The sequence below is a fragment of the Camponotus vicinus genome, unplaced genomic scaffold (genome assembly GCF_025532165.1).
Source record: "Camponotus vicinus isolate PSW18456_S1 unplaced genomic scaffold, iyCamVici1.0 SCAF_10, whole genome shotgun sequence".
NCBI classification, from domain to species: Eukaryota; Metazoa; Arthropoda; class Insecta; order Hymenoptera; family Formicidae; genus Camponotus; species Camponotus vicinus.
The window spans coordinates 16685308-16694181 of record NW_028141946.1 but is presented as its reverse complement, the minus strand read 5'-3'; positions in this window follow the sequence as shown (position 1 = coordinate 16694181).

Genomic DNA, 8874 nt, shown 5'->3' with positions numbered 1-8874 from the left:
GACCGTAGTGTCTTGGAGGAAGCGACGGCTGGGCATCGATCATGTAATTTTGAGCGGGATTTTTCACATTTCACTTTTCACTCAATGATTTCACGTGAACTTTTTCACGAATCACTTTGCGATTATATAGCTAAATCCGTGAAAAGTGAAATTACCAAAGGCGGAGACTAAAACCTATAGATTACAAAATTATTAATATTACTAGATTTGTAAACCGCGAAAATGATTTAGGGTGCTGTCACATGGCAGTCGGAATTTCGGAAAACGGAATCTCGGAAAAGTACTAGAATACTAGTACTAGGATCAACCAATCAGAATTATTTGGAGAAATTTTAACTTAACGTTTAATGAAAATTAACCGGGATTGAATTTTTATCTTTATAAGAAGAATTTTATTGTTAATAAATAATTGTTCGGTAAGTATTTATTAATATACATATAAATATTTAATCAAAATATTTTATCACATAAAATGGTTATCATATTGTCAAGAATAAAAGTTGCGTGTTTGTCGGTCTGGTTTTTTTGTGGCTGGGCTCCCCATGGACTAATATTTCGGAGCATTTCGGAAATTAGTAAAAATAGAAAAATTTATTTTGATAGTTTTCCGACAAAAAAAATAATTAATACAATAGAAAAATATATAAAAAAGTTACATTTGTATATATTGTTTGTTATAACAGAAAATAATAAAGAAATTTTCTAAATTGAAAAACAATTTGAGGTTAGAATAGCATTCCGTTTTCCGTAAAAATCATTCCATGGGGAGCGAGGCTATCGAAAAACCGACATTCAAACTTTACTAGATAATTCTGATTGGTTGATCACCACTCTAGTACTTTTCCGAGATTCCGTTTTCCGAAATTCCGACTGCCATGTGACAGCACCCTTATTGATGATTTATTTGTAAACACCATATCTTTAGAAATATAACCGTTTCTTGTATCTCACAGTAGTAAGGGCTCCTGCACACAGGACGCGGCAGTGCTTGCCGCGCGGCGGAAGTCGACGCGATAGCCAATCAGCAAATACATAACATCCACCGCGCGTCAAAGTTAAACTTAATCCAACTTTTGTATTGACTTACCACGTCGGCTTCCGCCGCGCGGCAAGAATTGCCGCGGCCTGTGTGCAGGAGCCCTAACACAATAGATATATATTACAAAGTTACTAGATTTTTACTTTTCCGCCAACAAATTTGATGGCGAAAAAGTTCACGTGAAAAGTTTCACATTTCCACGTTTTGTCGAGTTACATGATCATGAGTTCACGTGAAACTTTTCACTTTTCGCCTTTCCGCCCTAGGAGAAAAGTTACATGATCGCTGCCCTGGATTGGTCGTCGCTTTATTCCCTAGCGTTGCTGTACCTTGTGTCATGGATCTTAAATATATAGACCCGCCACGCGATGGATTTCTTTCTCCATGTGAAGTTAGGCGCGATTGCCTAAATTTCGAATATTCGATAGAAGTTCAAAGAATAAAATAATCCCATAAAGCAGAGACCATTGTTGTTATATTACAGCAATATTACGGCAATATTGCGATGTTGCTGCAATATTGCTGCAATGTAACAATGGTCTGTGCTGTATGAGATATTTTAATGGTGTCTTGAAATTGAGGATTTAAAGGTCGGCTGGAGAGACGGTAGAGACACAGATTAAGGCCCAGTTCCACAACTCGAGTTAACCCGAGTTTAATACGTTAAACTGGGTCCTGATTGGTCCATTCGCCACTTAAACTCAGGTTAACTGGATTGTGGAACTGGGCATAAGGGTCGCTTCAACCAAACTCCGATTAACTCAATCGTTGATTAAAGGATTGTCAACATGACAAAATAATTCAGTGTGACCAATTGTATTTCTAACGATATACTGTATTTCTACAATTATATTGGCTTCTCTCTGTATATTGTTAGAAATACAATTGATCACACTGAATTATTTTGTCATGTTGACAACCCTTTAATCAACGATTGAGTTAATCGGAGTTGGTTGAAGTGGCCCTAATAGCCAAAGGCCTGGATAAAGACTGGACCGCCATTTCTGTGCCACAGACTTTGCCCCTTACTGACACACTTTGCCCCTGGTTCGAGTCCGTGCTAAATTTCGTTGACATTACCAAAAGACTTTGCCCCTGATGCGAGTCCAGGCTAAATTCCTTTGATTTTACCAACAGACTTTGCCCCTGGTGCGAATCCAGGCTTAATCTGTGTCCAGGCTAATCGATTATGAGACGAATGAGAGGTGAGATATTTGGCCCCCGCTCGCACCCACTCACCAGATGGACAAAAAATTGTTAAAAAATTAATATTACTTGATTGCTCGAATAATTAGTAATCAATTTAAAAAATTATTTGATTACTTGGATAATCAGTAATCAAAGTCAAAAATTACTTGATTATTTGGATAATCAGTAATTAAAGTGAAAATTTCAGTAATCAAACTTAAAAATTTTTTAATTATTCAGTAATTATACAGGATGATTCTGAACAAACGTTTGTCTTTAGAATATCAAATTCTTGAATGAATTCTAAGACGATTTTTCCTCTTGCAAAATTTTGCCCGGAACTTAGTTTTTAAACTATAAAGGAAAATAGTTGACTACTTACGGAACGAGTACAAGAGGTAGGCAGGGACGGCGCAATATAGGCGATTACGTGCGTACACATTCTCACACACACACTGATTGTTACAGTCATCGCGTATAGCAATCAGCTGATCGCGGCGAGTGCCCCACGTAATCGCCTATATCGCGCCGTCCCTGCCTACCTCTTGTACTCGTTCCGTAAGTAGTTAACTATTTTCCTTTATAGTATAAAAACTAAGCTCCGGGAAAAATTTTGCAAGAGGAAAAATCGTCTTAGGCCGGTATTCATAGTCCGTTCTTATATTTAAGATCGTCTTAAGAACCCATTCAACCAATCAATGACCGCATTGCAGCTATTTGATTGGTTGAATGGGTTCTTAAGACGATCTTAAATATAAGAACGGACTATGAATACCGGCCTTAGAATTCATTCAAGAATTTGATATTTTAAAGACAAACGTTTGTTCAGAATCACCCTGTATAGGATCAGACGTTCATTGATTAACTATATAAATAATCAAATTAGGGTCAGATGTTCTTTGATTAACTAAAAACTAAATAATCAAAGAACATCTGACCCTAATTACTGAATAATTGAAAAATTTTTAAGTTTGATTACTGAAATTTTTACTTTAATTACTGATTATCCAAATAATCAAATAATTTTTTATTTTGATTACTGATTATTTAAATAATCAAATAATTTTTTACTTTGATTACCGATTACCCAAGTAATTAAATAATTTTCTACTTTAATTATCCAAATAATAAAAAAATTTTCTAAATTGATTACTGATTATTTGAGTAAAGGCGTAAAGGCCTGTGTCCACGATGCTAGAAATCGATCCGAGTTCTTGATCGGAGAAAAAGTTACTAAAACTCGAATCGTGTACACAGGCAACTCGAATGAATATCTCGAATAGAAATATCGAACAGAAAAATGCATCCTGTCCCATATATCCATACTAGTTACTAGGCTAAATCTATTATATACATTACAAGATATTGTTTTTATTACAATTTATAACAATTAGAATTTCACAATATTTTTATATTGTTTTTCTTTCCAATATTTTAATGTTGATATAAATTATAGTAACTCTAACCTCGCATACTCGACTATAACGCTATCTACAGTCATCAAAGTACAACTAATTCTATTCGAGATTTCAGATCGAGAACTCGGACCGATTTCTAGTATCGTGGACACAGGCCTTAAGATCACAGACATCTATACTACTTTGTGATCAAAAAATAAGGTGAAATTGTTTATAACTTTTAAAATCTTTATTTATTCTTCTAAATCTATTTCATCGCCTTCAAAGTACTCCCCTCCCGATACAATACACTTATGCCAACGTTTTTTCCAATCCTCGAAACAATTGTTGAAGTCGATTTTCGGAATGGCCTTCAAAGCGCGCAGCGATTCGGTTCTTATCCCCTCAATCGTGTCGAAACGTTGTCCCCGGAGAGGTCTTTTGAACTTAGGGAATAGCCAGAAGTCACACGGTGCTAAATCAGGCGAATACGGTGGTTGTGGAACGATATGAGTTGAATTTTTGAAATGGTCTCGAAGAACCAATGCAGTGTGAGATGGTGCATTATCGTGGTGCAAAAACCAAGAATTGTCTGCCCATAATTCTGGTCTCTTTTTGCGAATAGCTTCATGTAAACGTTGCATAACGCTCAAATAATATTTCTTGTTAACAGTTTGGCCCGGCGGAAGGAATTCATAATGCATCACACCACGATAATCGAAGAAAACTGTTAACATGACCTTGATTTTTGAACGACTTTGGCGCGATCTTTTCGGTCTTGACTCACCTTTTGCACGGTATTCGCTTGATTGGTCGGTTGTTTCCGGATCGTATGCATAGATCCAAGTCTCATCTCCAGTTATGCATTTCATTTTATCCTGATAGTCAGAAAGCATTGTTTCACAGACTTCAACGCGACGCTGTTTTTCCAAAAAATTGAGTGTTTTTGGCACCAAACGAGATTTCACTCTTCTCAGGCACAAAACATCTTTCAAAATGGTCTGGACTGATCCAAATGAAATGTTAACAGTATCAGCGAGGTCTCTAATCGACGATTCTTGAGCACCAAATCTTTGATTTCCTGGACGTGTTGTTCATCGGTTGACGTTGATGGTCGTCCAGGGCGATTTTTGTCTTCAGCACTTTCTCTGCCTTCTTTGAATTGTTTGTACCACTTGTAAACATTTTTTTGTGACATAGCCTGGTCACCGAAGGCCTTCTGCAACATTCTCAACGTTTCTGCAGCAGAAATTTCATTCCGCAAACAAAATTTAATGCAACTTCTTTGCTCAACAAAATCAGACATTGTAAAAATCGCTAAATTAACTTTTTGTTGTTCACAAAACACGTGCGCAACTATTGACAAATGCAGATATCGGCATGAAATTTGACACACAGATGTCAGTGACAGTACTACCAACTTAAAAAAAAAGATTTGTCAGAATCGAAGAGCCCGCGTATTTTAAATTAAAAATTTCACCTTATTTTTTGATAACAGTATATATACTAGACCGCTAACTTGCGTCAAATACATGTCCACGAAATTTATGTACTAAATTCTCACGCGTGCGTAACGTTGGTGGACAGCAGTCACGTTTGTGATTGGTTGATGTTATGTACAATGTACATAAGTGTAATTTGTGTATAAACTTACAGTTGAATATAAGTTATTTTTAAATAATATATAATGTTCTTCATTTTTAATTAAAATTTATTACAGCCTTTAAAGATATTAGGTGCGCAACTAAGTTCCCGCTGTTTGTCAATAGATTGCGCCACCAATAAGTGTTGGTCGATTTCGACATATCCAAAACGTCATGAACCAAGCTTAGACATATGGTAAACAAACCGTTTTGACACAGTAGTGATTTTGTTTTGGCGTCATATACTTTTGGTTGTGTGAAAATGTCTGATTTTGTGCTAAATAATCGTCATTTGCGGGAAGTGTTGATTTTCTTCTTTCATTCGAAGAAAACGGCGGCTGAAGCGCATCGAGAGCTCCACAAAGTTTACGGAGATGCTGCTCTAAGTGAAACAACGTGCCGTGATTGGTTCCGTCGCTTCAAAGACGGTGATTTCGATGTTGACGACCGTCCGCGTGAAGGAAGGCCAAAAATCTTCGAAGACGCTGAATTGGAGGCATTGCTCGATGAGGATCCATGCCAAACGCAACAAGAGCTTTCATTAGCATTAGGAGTTACCCGCCAAGCCATTTCCAAGCGATTGCATGCGTTGGGAATGATTCAAAAGCAAGAAACTTGAGTTCCTTATGATTTGAAGCCAAGGGACGTTGAGCGTCGTTTTTTCGCCTGTGAACAACTGCTCCAGCGGCAAAAAAGGAAGGGTTTTCTTCATCGCATCGTGACGAGTGATGAAAAATGGATTCATTACAGCAACCCAAAGAAAAGAAAGTCATAGGGACTGCCCGGTCATGCTTCTACGTCGTCGGCTCGGCCGAATATTCACGCTGCGAAGGTTATGCTGTGTATTTGGTGGACCAGGTCGGTGTTATTTATTATGAGCTGTTGAAACCGAACGAAACCATCACTGGGGAACGGTATCGACTTCAATTGATGCGATTGAGCCGAGCACTGCGCGAAAAACGGCCACAATACGAGCAGAGGCACGAAAAAGTGATTCTACAGCATGACAACGCTCGGCCTCACGTTGCCAAACCCGTTAAAACCTACCTGGAAACGCTCAAATGGGAAGTCCTACCCCACCCGCCATATTCCCCAGATATTGCGCCGTCCGATTATTACTTGTTCCGTTCGATGGCACATGGTCTGGCTGATCAGCAGTTCCGCTCATATGAAGACATCAAAAAATGGCTTGATTCGTGGATAGCCTCAAAAGATGAACACTTTTACCGTAACGATATTCGAGCTCTGCCAGAAAGATGGGAAAAAGTTGTAGCTAGCGATGGGCAATACTTTGAATGATTCATTTGTAACCATTTTTTCACAATAAAGTTGCATTTTCATAAAAAAAACAGCGAGAACTTAGTTGCGCACCTAATAAAATATATCAAAATATATTTAAAAGGTATATGATATAATTAAAATTAAGATTAAAAATATATATAAAAGATTAAAAATATATAAAGATTAAAAATATATGTATATAACATTTATATACAGGGTGAGCCATTTTAATTAACGCACGCAATTATTTCGGAAACAAAGCATTTTAGAGAAAAATATTTCAGACAAAAGTTTTATGGTTTCGAGGGGGCCATAAGATGGTATCATTGGTTTGACCTTGAAGAGTTATTTGAAGGTCACATGAAGGTCACCTTCAATTTCTTAAATGGAACCTACTATTTGTCATTGCATATTCTTGTAGCTTATCTCGAGAGCTTTCCAAAACACTATAATTAAGTACCTTTTCGTTAAGTACTTTTTGAGTTATGAGGCTTGAAATAATTTCTTAATTTTACATAAACCGTAAAATATCTTGTAAAATATTTATTTTTCGATTATCTTACCTTAATACTTTTACGTACAAAATAATGAGAGGAATCAACTGGTGTAAAGAAAACACATAGTTGTTTTGAAGAAAAAATATATAATTTGCAATTAACAATTCCATATTTTTTCTTAAAAACAACTATGTGTTTTCTTTACACCAATTGATTCCTCTCATTATTTTGTACATAAAAGTATTAAGATAAGATAATCGAAAAATGAATATTTTACAAGATATTTTACGGTTTATGTAAAATTAAGAAATTACTTCAAGCCTCATAACTCAAAAAGTACTTAACGAAAAGGTACTTAATTATAGTGTTTTGGAAAGCTCTCGAGATAAGCTACAAGAATATGCAATGACAAATAGTAGGTTCCATTTAAGAAATTGAAGGTGACCTTCATGTGACCTTCAAATAACTCTTCAAGGTCAAACCAATGATACCATCTTATGGCCCCCTCGAAACCATAAAACTTTTGTCTGAAACATTTTTCTCTAAAATGCTTTGTTTCCGAAATAATTGCGTGCGTTAATTAAAATGGCTCACCCTGTATATATTTATATTTATTTTATTACAAAATTAAAAGTTTATAATGGAAAAAGTACAAGTTTTAAGATGAAAACTTAAATATTAGCTGGCTACAAGTGTCCACCATATTAGTTTTCCACCAATATTACGCATGAGCGACCGCCATATTACATGGTTTTCGGGGACACATTTTATGTACAAAATCAATGGGAGTTAGCGATCTAGTTATAGTATAGATATCTGTGCTTAAGATTGAGTTCAACTTTGACGCGCGGTGGATGTTATGTGTCTGCTGATTGGCTATCGCGTCGATTTCCGCCGCGCGGCAAGTGTTGCCGCGTCCTGTGTGCAGGACATGGTCTTACATACAGGCTGGAAACTCCGGTGGTGGGGGAGGTCTCACTTAGTGTGTCCGTTTTTCGGGAGTTCACGGCTTGCCTGCTAGGTTCGCTGCGATCTAGAAGTCGCATTTTAGACGTATGTTAGAGAGAGAACGACTACTGCCGTCTATCTCTGTCTCTCTCGCTCGTATTGCGACTTCTAGTCGAAAAACGGACACACTAAGTGAGACCTCCCTCACCACTAAAAAAGGCCTGAGTTTCCAGACCTGTATGTAAGACCGTGGTGCAGGAGTCCTTATGTATTTGCTGATTGGCTATCGCGTCGACTTCCGCCGCGCGGCAAGCGTTGCCGCGTCCTGTGTGCAGGAGCCCTCACCTTTACACGATTACAGCGCCCTCATCTAATCCTCATCCCGTATCTCTCTCTATCACGTAATTTATAAAGAAGATGCACTGCTTTTTCTACTCTACTTTACCGATATTTTAGGTACATACGGATTGAAATATTCCGAAGAATGCCATTTTATTAATTAGGCAATTAAATTCAGTTTTTATAGTTCGACAATGGTCTATGGTGCAGTACACAATCGTGAAAGCTACTGTTTTATGCATAAAAGCTATAAAACTTTTATAAGAAGCTAATATTTGTACAAGTTGATGGTTCTGACACCATGTTGATTTAAGAAATCGATAAATAAAAATGTAATTTTATACTTATTTTCTTTCTCAATATAAAATCTTATACTATATAGAGTTTTCACGTGTCCGTTTGCGTGCATATTTAAATTCTGGAGAAGGATTTTTAATTCTATAGGCAATAAAAAATGGCACACTTCCGAAAATTACGGCGTTTTTGTCGATAAAACAGACGACTTTAGGATCCCCTTAATTAATTTTTTTAAACATATTGAT